Source organism: Arvicanthis niloticus, chromosome 10, assembly GCF_011762505.2.
Source record: "Arvicanthis niloticus isolate mArvNil1 chromosome 10, mArvNil1.pat.X, whole genome shotgun sequence".
Classification (NCBI taxonomy): Eukaryota; Metazoa; Chordata; class Mammalia; order Rodentia; family Muridae; genus Arvicanthis; species Arvicanthis niloticus.
The window spans coordinates 21,099,455-21,111,080 of NC_047667.1; positions in this window are offsets into that span (position 1 = coordinate 21,099,455).

Below are 11,626 nucleotides of genomic sequence, written 5' to 3' on the forward strand. Positions count from 1 at the left end.
AGAAGCAAGTAAATATGAGTTCCAGGCTACTCAGTGGTACATAGTGAGACCCCATCCCAGAGAACCAATAAATAGAAAAGTGGACGGTATCTCGGTGGTAGAGCACTTACCTAGCACGAATAGGACTCAGGCTTTGATTCCCCAATACCAAGGTATACAGGAGAAGAATAGGGAAAAAATCTACTTAGAAAGCTCACCCATAAACACTTTGCCCTGTCTTTCCCGATGATAACAGTGTGTGGGACTATGGTATGGTACCAGAGCCCAGGATATCAGCATGGATGCAGCCATCATTCTTACTCAGATATTCCACTGGGCAGGCCAGGGAGTGGGAAGCAGACAGATGAGTGGGCCTGTGTGTGTGTGTGTGTGCGTTTGTTTATACAATGTATATGTGAACAACCATCACTAGAATCCAGCTCTGAATGTTACACATTCCAAGGATTTCCCACGTTGCCCTTTTATCAACAAACCACCTTCCATCCCTTCCTGTGTCCACCGCTAAAGTTTTGTTTTAAAGTATTTCAAAGGAGCTAGAAGGACTGTTTTCCCAGAGGATCTGGGTTTAGATCCCTGCACCCAGATTGGGTAGCAAACAATCATCTATAACTTCTTGGGATCCAATGCCCTCTTCAGGCCTTTGGGCATTGGCTTGCGTGCACACACACGCACACACACACACACACACACACACACACACACACACAAATAAAATCTTTTAAACAGAGTGCTTCATGTGATTCTAGGGATGTATGTTTCTCAGAGCAATCACACCATGACCAAGACAACCCTTATAAAAGGAAACAGGTACTTGCTTACAGTTTCTGAGGTTTAGTCCATGATCATTATGGTAGGAAGCATGGTGGAACACAGTCAGAAAAGAGGCTAAGGAAATAGCTGAGTGCTACATCCTGATCCACTGGCCAGGAGAGAGACTCTAGACTTGATGTAGGCTTTGGAAACCTCAAAGCCCTTCCCCAGTGACAACACTTCCTCTAACAACCCAACAAGGCCACACTTCCTAATCCTTTCTAATAGTTCCCCTCCCTGAGGACCAAGCATTAAAATCTCTGAGCCTATGGGGATCAAACTACGTTATCACCACCACCACCATCACCACCACCATCACCACCACCACCACCATCATCACCACCACCACCATCACCACCACCACCACCACCACCACCACCACCATTACTACCACCATCACCACCATCACCACCATCACCACCACCATTACCACCACCACCACCACCACCACCATCATCACCACTACCACTACCACCACCATCACCACCACCACCACCACCATCACTACCATCACCACCACCACCATCACCACTACCACCACCACCATCACCACTACCACCACCACCATTACTACCATCACCACCACCATCACCACCATCACCACCATCACCACCACCATCACCACCATCACCACCACCACCACCATCACTACTACCACCACCACTATCATCACCATCATCACCACCATCACCATCACCACCACCACCATCACCATCAGCACTTTTTCTCAGTGGATGAATTGATACTTTCCCCCCCCACCAAATACAACTTCCAAAGTGATCTTTAAAACTATAAATTAAATCCTGTCAAACCTCTGTGTGTCCTTTTGATGGACTGCCCGTTACAGAAGAATGAGACCCACACACTCTGACTTCTGCCAGCTTACCTGACCCTGTTTCTGTTTCCCCTTGCCCTGACTGGCTTTCTTCCTGAAACTCCAAATTCCATTTTCCTACTGCTTCTCTCCTAGATCTCCCCGGGGGAGGGGAGGGTGCCTTCTCAGGATCAGCACAAACATCACCCCCAGGGCTTTCTCCCTGCCCTACTGTACAAGCTCCATCCTATCTGACCTTCTGCATCACCATCCGAAGTCAGGAGGGAGTGTGGATCTGGGGAGGGAATATATTCTCTGCATCAGTAGGGACTTCACCTATGTGCCCCCAGATAATAAAGGAGCCTAAGAATTATTTTGTGGGGGTGCCAAGGGGAGCACCTGAGGTCTCATTGGGACTGAGAAAGGCCCATGTGATGGGAAGAATGTGGGTCTTAGAGCAAAAGAGCAGTAGCCACGAGCACCTGTGCCCTACAAGCCCAGGTAGAGGCAGAACTTTTGACTTGAGCTTTCCTCATTGATACAGTGGACGTTGCTACCATGTGGCTCTCATGAGAGTCTGGAGAGGACGAGGGGATTATATGAAAGAAGAAATAGGTGTGGGATACACTCTGGCTTCAACCTACGTCCACGAGCTTATCCAAGAGAGAGGAACAGCTTCGAGTTGTGGGCTATGAAGTTCTTCTTTATACCTTTAATCAGCGCTGTCATACTTTCCACTTACGAACGGAAGCTGGCCACTGGCAGGCACTCTGATAGGGTGGTGGCAGGGTGGGGGACACAGAAACCACAGTCTGAGGCCAGGCTACTAATGGGGTTCTATGATCCACAGGGAAAGAAGAGTTTTGTTTGTTGTGTTTTTGTTTTTCGGATTTATTTATTTCATGTGTATGAGAATTTTGCCTGAATGTATATCTGTTTACCATGTGCATGCCTGGTGCCCATGGAGACCAGAAATAGTCACTAGGTCCCCTGCAACTGGAGTTACAGTTATTAGCTACTATGTGGATTCTGCAAACTGAGCTGCCATCCTCTGCAAGAACAGCCAGTGCTCTTAACTGTTAAGCCATCTCTCCCATCCTGGTTTTTACATTTCTAAGTGGTTAAAAAAAAAATTGAAGGAGGATGGGGCTGGGTGTGTAGCTCACTGGTCCAAGCCTTTCCTGGCCAGGACAAGGCCCTTGGTTCTATCTGCAGCATTTAAGAGAAGAAATTACTTTGAGCGACACATGAAACTTATACTTCCATGTTTGTTGGTAACATTTCATTAGACTCAATACCACCTTCACTGATATCTATGGCTTCTTATGTGCTATAATCGGAGTTAAGACTGTGAAGACTATGGGCCCTAAGATATCTATTGTCTGGAAAGAGTCAAGGGCCTGTCTAAGAGGTCTGTGTGGCGATAATGAAGGGCTGACCCCAGGGGACCAGTCCTTTGCAAGGGCTCTGCTGCAGGCTTTGAAAGGCACACACCTTTAATTCCAGCACTCAAGAGGCCAAGGCCAGCAGATCTCAGAGTTTAAGGCTAGTCTGATCTATAGATCGAGTTCCAGGCTGGTCAGAGCTACCCAGAGAAGCTTTGTCTGGAAAGACCAGAAAGTAAAAGAAGAAAGAAGAGGAGGAGGAGGAGGAAGAGGAGGAGGAGGAGGAAGAAGAAGAAGAAGAGGAGGAGGGGGAGGAGGAGGAGGAGGAGAAGAAAGAGCAGCAACAGCAGCAGCTTCCTAGACCTTTGGGGAGGGGCTCCATAGTGATATCTGAGAGAGACCTGTTGCTGTCTGACTCCTCCCCTCCCTGGTAGGCAGAGTGCAGCAGTCAAAGCGGCTCCATTTCTTTGAGACATCAATTCTTTAAGACAAAGGTGACCAACCCCAGGGAGTTACCCTGTGTGCCCTTGGTCTGCTAGAGACTATCCCACCCACATCCGTTCTGCAGCCTGTGTGGGAGACGGCCTGGGAGAGTAAGTTGAATTATTCTTAGAGAGGACAGGAGAAATGGTGGCTTCAGGGAGGTGGGAAGTCAGCTCCTAATAACAGGCCTCTCTCTCTCTCTCTCTGGGGAATATATAATAATCCTCCGTGTGACAAAGACACCAAGCCTGAGGGAGACCAGGACATGGAAGGAAGCTGCTATGTGGCCTTGTCTGGGCAGAGGGTGGTACATACTCACAGCCACAGTGGGAAGGGACATGAATCAAAATGCAAAATGTATTCAACAACTCCAGCCTGGCCTAAGCCAAAGAACAGAGTGTGAGAGCCAGAAGAGACTAGCTGCCCAGCAGGGAAGGACACAGGGCAGCCACACATCCTCTGGACACCTTCCCCCTCCTCTCTGATCTTCCACCATGTTTGGGGATTCTACAGCACAAGGCCAGAATGCTGCTTCCTCTAGGGAAGAAAAATGCTCCTTTCCTAAAGGGGGAGCAGAGATACATACAGTGTACAGTCCTGCCTAGGGGTGCCTTCCCTAGAGAATGACCTAGTTTGAAGAGAAGAGGGCAAGGCTGGGTTCCTGCACCAGAGGCTCTGTGGCCCAGCAAGTCACTCATTGCTCCTCTGAGTTTACATTTCCGCCCCATAATAACACCTGTCTCTCAAGGTCATTGTAAGAACCAAATAACAGGTTGCACACAAAAACCACTTTGAAAACCAGGAAGCCCAGGCAAGAACACTCACTAAATGAGCTACAATCTTTCTGCTCACACTGTCTGGGTAGACAAAGGAGATGTGCTCACCAAGACACTAGCATGACTCAGGTCCCATCAGCTTGTAGAAAACACAGAGTATTTCCCCAGTAGGAAGGGCTTCTGTCCCCAAGGCTGGGGACAGCCCATGTAGGGTTATACTGGCACATGCCTTGACTATGCAGGCTCACACATGGGACTCCTCATCTCTCATCAGCCCCCCCTTTCCCCCCAGGGTGGTATGCCTACATCTCTGATAGGGCCCTGGCTTCCTGTTTAAGCCCAGAGGCCTTTAAGAATAAGATAGGGTAGGTTTTGGCTTCGAAAAGCCTACTGTTCTACCTCCTGGGGTTGGGTGGAAGGAGAGGGAGTGACTCCATGCACTGCTGGTGGCACCTCTCTCGTCTTTGATGCTTGAGAAGGTTGTGAAGGTTCTAGAAATGTCCATGTGACTCAGGGGAGCCCAGGGCAAGGGGAGCACTGAGAGTTACAGCCGGAACTGCCATTCTGCCCACGCGGCCCTTAGCCAATCGCTTGCTCTCCAGTGCGGGGCTGTCATCCTATAAAGGGGAATGGACACCCTCTGCTCACCGTTCTCAGCTGTGAGGGACCCATGGCATGTGCTGACAGAGGTGATCTGAACTTGGTGCCATGCACACAAGCAAGCATTGCAGGCCAAGGCGGAGAGCTAGCTGCAGGTGAGGGGTTGGGGACAGGAAAGTGGGATTCCTGGGGAGTGCTCCATCCTGTACTCCAATGTGCACTGGCCCTTTAGCCTGTGCAATAAATTCTGCCATCTGAATCTTACAGAAGAATCCATCTATTTCAGCAAAGTCAGGTCCCTAGCATATAGCATGGGTTATAGACAAGCCAGCTCAAGTAAGGGCTGACTTTTTGCCCTGGTTTTCTTTTCTTTTCTTTTCTTTTTTTAATTTATTTATTATATATAAATACACTGTAGTTGTCTTCAGACACCCCATAAGAAGGCATCAGATCCCATTACAGATGGTTATGAGCCACCATGTGGTTGCTGGGATTTGAACTCATGACCTCCAGAAGAGCAGTCAGTGCTGTTAACCGCTGAGCCATCTCACCAGCTCCCTTGTCCTGGTTTTCATGCCCCACTGGGTCTGTAGAGTACCTGTATTGGATATGGGCATGAGATTAAGCTAGGGTAGGAGGAGAGAAGCCAGCTGGAAGAAGTGAGGAGAGAGGTGGAGGAACAGCTGCCCCTCCTCTGACCCAGTGTCTGCTGTGTGTCCTCTGGTCTCAGTACTGCCTCAGTGCTCCTGGTGAAGCCCATACATCCAAGATGGCTGATGTGGTCTCATGTACTGCTTTGGCATCTGACTTGTCTCACTGAACTAAGGTAGCTATCCCTGCTCCCTTTTCTTGTCCCGGAGCCCTTAGGCTTCAACACAACCACTTCTGGAGCCCATGTCCCTGCCCAGATACCTGGATCAGACTGCCGCTCCTTCCCAGAGGCCAGATAAGCTGTGTGCACCCTGTGGCTGGAGGCTCCTTCAGAACCTGGTTATTAATGACTTGCTCACTTGTTATCTTGAGCATTGCATCAGCACCGTGAGAATCACTTTATAGCCACTTAACTTGGTATCAACCCCGCTGGCTTCCTCAGACACAGACACACAAGGGACCAGCTGCAGCAGTGAGTACTACCAGAGCCATTCTGGCGCTGGCCTTGCTCACACAGCTCCTGGTCCTTGCTAGCCATCCCAATTCTCAGCATCCTCAGACCCTTAAGAAGGAGCCAGTTCATCTCACCTGCCTGCTACCCTGGGTTACCTTGCACTGGGTTCAGGGTCAGTAGACACAAGAACAAGGTTAGATTTTATAGCTTGCTGAGACACCACGGGAAGTCCCTCTGCCAGCCCGGCTGTCATCTTTCTTGCTGTGGTTCCAATGTTTTTCTGGTTTTCAGTTTCCATTTAGCACACCGGTTGAGTAAACACCATGGGAGCACTGACAGTGTAGAAGACTTCTCACCCTTCTCTTCTTCGTGCTGTGTGACATGAGCCCAGGGTGTCTCCTTGTACCCTCCTGCCCCTTCTTGTATCCTCCTGCCCCTTCTTGACCCCTCTGCTCTTCCTACTCTGTCGACTGGAGTAGTAAAAAACAATCAAACCAAATCTCTCTGTGATCCTCAGCTGAGTGAACTCTGTCTGGGCCTGCTGCTGCTGTCACATGGCTGGGTCCAGTGCTAACGCTGGCTCATCAGAGCCAGTCCCCATATCCCCATATGGCAGGACAGGGCACTCAAGACTCACTTTCCTCAGCTCTCCCATCTTAGGCAAGTTGCCTGTCCTCAGTTTTCCCAACTGTCAAAATGGTCCCTGCCCACTTTAGACACAGCTGTGAGAACCAACTCCAGGTGAAGCCCAGCACAGAAACCCAGTGTTCGCCACCCTCTTACCAGCATCCTAAAAACCCAGTGCCTCTCTACTCTGCCCACTTCCCTGATTGGCTCACTGAGCCAGGAGTATCTTTACATTTAGGCTTGGTGCAGAGCCTGCAGAGGTTGTGATTGGGGACACAGGGCTGAGTCACTTCTGGACACCACTTTGAGTCTCCCGGGGCTGACTGTTATCTCTCTGAGGCAGAACCTATTTCTAGCTGTTTCTACCTCATCGTGGCACTGAATGTAGAAGTCCATACCAAAGACAGGATGGGTACACCTGCTTTGAGTCCAAGGATGTTCCACTTGTTAAAAGCATCCTTCATCTGACCCTTGCAGGCAGAGTGACCTAACCCTATGCCCAGCACGGCTATCACTTGTTATTTAAACAAACGTTAGTGGGATGAGAACTGACAGCTGTGATGTCTATTGAGCTGTGATACCACAGCCCACATTGGCTTCACCGGAGCGGTCTCCTGGTGACAGAGGCTAGCTGGTGAAGAATTTCCATTTCCTCGGGAAGTGGAGTGGCTAAAACTCTGGCTCTTCCTCATTCTCTTGAATGGGGTAGTTAGCCCTGCAGGCAGTTTGAGCTGAGTCAGATCTCAGTGTTCAAGTGCTCACAAAGATACACAGTTGACTCCCTGGCATTGAGGCTTGCTGCTGCAGTCACTCAGGTGGGAGAGTGACTGACACAGGGGGTGGGGGTGGGGAGACTTAATGGGAGGTATGGGATTCGCTTTCCTCTGTGAGGAAGGAGACAGCTTTATTTTTATGCATTGATCTCAGAGGCCTGACTCAGGTAGCTGGCCAGGTGTCTAACTAATCCCAGTGTAGCCTCCTACTGAAGCTCCCACAAGAAGAAGCACCTTGGGCTGTTCATGTGGTACCTGTGAAGCAGGGGAAGGGGGGGAGAGAGCGCAGTTCATCCACCCTCCCCATACCCTGATGTTTCCAATGCCTCAGTGTCCTCCACCTTGCTTAAGGTCTACTTGAAATCACTTGGGCCTTGTCTCCAGGTGAACTCTCTCTCCCTCTAGACCTCTTCAAAAGCTTGTTCTGGTTGGCGCCCCATGATCCTAGTTTTAGTTTGCCCTCTGAAGCCCTTTCTAGACACTACTTTGTCCATGAAAAAGCCATGAGCTTTCTCCAGCAGGAACGGACTCAGTATCCAAGCCCCATCCTGTTGGTTTGCTCTGTTTGTTCTCCCCCCACACTCTGCCCCTGCTTGTTGAAGCTACAGCTGGGGATTCCCCTGGTCAGGTCAGAGAAGGAGAGCCCAACAACCTCAACAAGGAAGTCTGAATGCAAAAGACAGGTTCCTCATAGAAGGGTTCCAGAACATTCTCTGAGGGGAGCTTTCTCCAAGCCTGCTGTTGTGACCTGAGCTATGAGAGTGATGACCTCATTTGTCAACAGCTGTAAGGCTCTCTGGCCTGTGACATCCATTAGGGTGGGGCATAGTGACCCCAAGACCCAGAGGCCATGAGCATCCCTGAACTGGGCTGGAGAGGGAAGAGGAGCCATCTGGTTCTGTCAGTGCTTTCGATTTCCTCTTCTCTTACTCTCATAGCATCCTGAAGCTTGGCATGCTGGGAAGCTCAGTGCTGGGAGGCCTGGTCCAGCTGCTGCCCTGCAACCTTCCTGGTTGCTCTTCATTCACCCTCTCCAAAGTGCTTCTCCTGGATTCTTCGCTCACCATGGAGCCCTTGTCAGGGACTGTCATTCAGCCCTGGTCTCCCCATCTCTAGCTTTTGGAGACAGGTGCAGAGGCAGCCAAGGTGCTGGCTACTCAATTCTCTTCTTTTCCCTCCTTCCTTCATTTCATTTTATTTCTGCTACTTAAAATTAACGTGTATTGAACCGCAAGATGGCTATAGGATAAAGGCATTTGCTGCCACGCTTAATGCTGAGTTTGCTCCCCAGAATCCCCATGATGGAAGGAGAGAACCAACTCAGGCAAGTTGTCCTTTCACTTACACACACACACACACACACACACACACACACACCATAAACAAACAAACAAACAAACAAATATATGTTCATCAAGATGAGGCTTGGTGAAGCACATTATGGAGGAAGAGAGAGAGTCTCAAGTTCAAGGCTAACCTGAGCTATACAGTAACTTTTTGTCTCAAAAAACAAAATAAAAACAAACAAACAAAAAAGGAAAACTCAACACATTCACACACAATAAATAAACATTAAAAAATAAAATAAAATAAAAAATCCAGGCATGCCAGTGAATGACTGTAATCCCAGGGCTAGTAGGCAGAGAGACAGGAGTGTCCTGGGGCTTTCACAGATCGGAGAATCCAGTCAGTTGATGGATTCCAGATTCCGTGAGTCTGTCTCAAAAGAGTAAGGTGAGAAAGACAGTCAAGCTCTGGTCTCCTGCTGAGTAAGTGCAATGTACCTGCTTTCCACAGGAACACACATGAACTCAGGAATACTCACAACATACACTCACAAGTTTTTTCTTTCTTTTTGAGACAAGATTTCTCTATGTAGCCCTAAGAGTCTTAGAATATGCTATGGAAACCAACCTGGCCTTGAACTCACAGGGATCTACCTGCCTTAGCATCCCAAGTGCTAGGATTAAAGCCATGCACCCCCAAGTCCAGCTACTTAAGAATAAAACAACTTAAAGTAACGCAAAAGTCCCTGTTGTCCCTGGCAAATACACACACACACACACACACACAAAGAAAAACCAAACAACAACAACAAAAAACAATTCCCTTGAACAAACATAAAACAAAACCCAGTATTTACCTTTTTGGCTATATCTTTTTAAAGATTCATTTCCTATGAAAATATAATTTTAAAGCCATTTTTTAAACATTGGACTAATTCTAGATCACAAAGATAACACTAAATTCCTGTCCAATGTTGGACCAGTTTCCCACAGCAAAAGGACCAAAACTGAGAAATGGATACTGGAAGGCTGCTATTTACTTGAACAGGGGCTTATTCTGAGTCTGCCGTCTCCATTGACACCCTTTCCATGTCAAGGTCCAGATCTCTATCTCATTGTGCATGCTATTTTGTAGCCACCTCTCCTCACTTGACAACACTTCACAAACATTTCCTCAACAATCACCATTATCCAGTGGTTTCCCCCTTTGCTGCAATGGAACCCAGGACTATGCTAAACACATCTTCTGTCACTGACCTATACCTCTGCTCTTTAGTGTTCTGAGATAAGATCTTACTATTGTAGCCCAGGCTGCCTCAAATGCAGGCTCCTCTTGCTTTTGCCTCTAGAATGCTGTGATTACAGGCACCCACTACCAGCCTATCACCATTGTTATTGGTAGCAGAACATTTCATTGTGTGGACTTGCCATAATCTGTGGAACCAAGGACTTGTTATTCTATACTTCGTTTCTAGCCTTTCTCTACTACGAAGAATAATGAGATGAACTTATCTTGCATGCTTCTGAAACACATATCTCTGGCTATTTTGTTGTAAGAAAATTCCTAAGAACCCAAGGGGCCCATTCTTTCTTCCAATTTGCCAGCATGGATTTGACTCTGTTGCAGGTCCTTCTGATTCAAAAGACTTCTCACTTTCCCCCTGAGGCAGGCAGGAGAAGAAGCAAAGACATAGTGAAATGACCATAGGCTTTGGATTATCCAGTTGGGGAGAAGAGAGAAGACATCAAAGGAACTGTAGGTCCTTCATGGCTTCTGGGCCTTCTCAGCAAAGCCCACCACTCTCAGCTAGGAATCTTATCTTCCTAGAAAGGAGGCTGCTTGCTCTGAGCCCAAGGATAATGGGGAGAAGATGGGGAGGGGGTGGGGCAGAAGCTGCTAATGCATTTTGCCAGCATCTTTGGTTTCTCCAATATCCAGCCAGACTATTAGCAGTTCCCAAAGGATGGCCTTCCTCCTCACATCATCCCCCATTTCCTATAAATGGGAAGTGGCTAGGGAGTAGGGTTTTAGTATGTGTGTGCACATGTGAGCAATGGGGGAGGGAGAAGACAGGAAGGAAAGGGGTCATGATGGTTTTCCTATAGCTGACTTAGTGGAGAATTAAGAAGTTATTTGCAGGCCGCAGGGTGGTGGGGAGGAACACAGGTGTGATGAATTCCACTGAGCTCTGAAGTTACAATCACAGCTAGATGACAGACTCCTAGTTTCTGCAGGAGACTGTGACTGGGGAGTTGGGGAAAAGGAATTAAACTGCCTTCATTTCTGTAAGGCCTGGGTTGTCCTAAGCATTTAGAAACAGTTCCTGGCACATTGGTTAGTTAGTATCAATTTGACAGGAGCCTGCAAAAGGGGAAGGGATTTTTAGAGCAGGCCCCAGCACTAACTGTTTAAGAAGAAAGCATTTTTGTTGCATTTCAGGCAGTTGTTCAGGTGGCAAGATTCTCGGGAATGGTCTCGGATCTCGTACCTCTCTGGAGCCCTTCCCCCTCTTCCCCGACAGAATACATATAGTCCTCTAGCAAGGACAACCAAAAGGACTCAGCCCTCTGAGGTGGGACAACACTCTTGCCCCCACTGCTCTCTCACAAGCCTGGAAAATACCACTGTCCACTCTTTCCGGGCTCTGTAATTTTCCACCTGACCTGGCTGGCATTCCCCATGACTCCTGCCCCTTTTCCTGGGGTAAAGGGGACACTGGCTCCCTCGGTGCAACACACCCTGGACTCTCCACTGGCCACAGATAAGTATGTCAAAAATGTTGGAAAGCCAGGATCCCAGTTAGGGATGGACGTTCATGTGCTCCCAAGGAGGCTATGCCCAGATGGTTTTCAAGTTTAATGTAATGACTCGGAATGTAGACTCAACATTTTTGTCCTCTGTTTGCCCCTGTACACACGCTCTTTTCTCCACTACTCCATTTCTTGCTTTCCCTTTGACATCTCCCT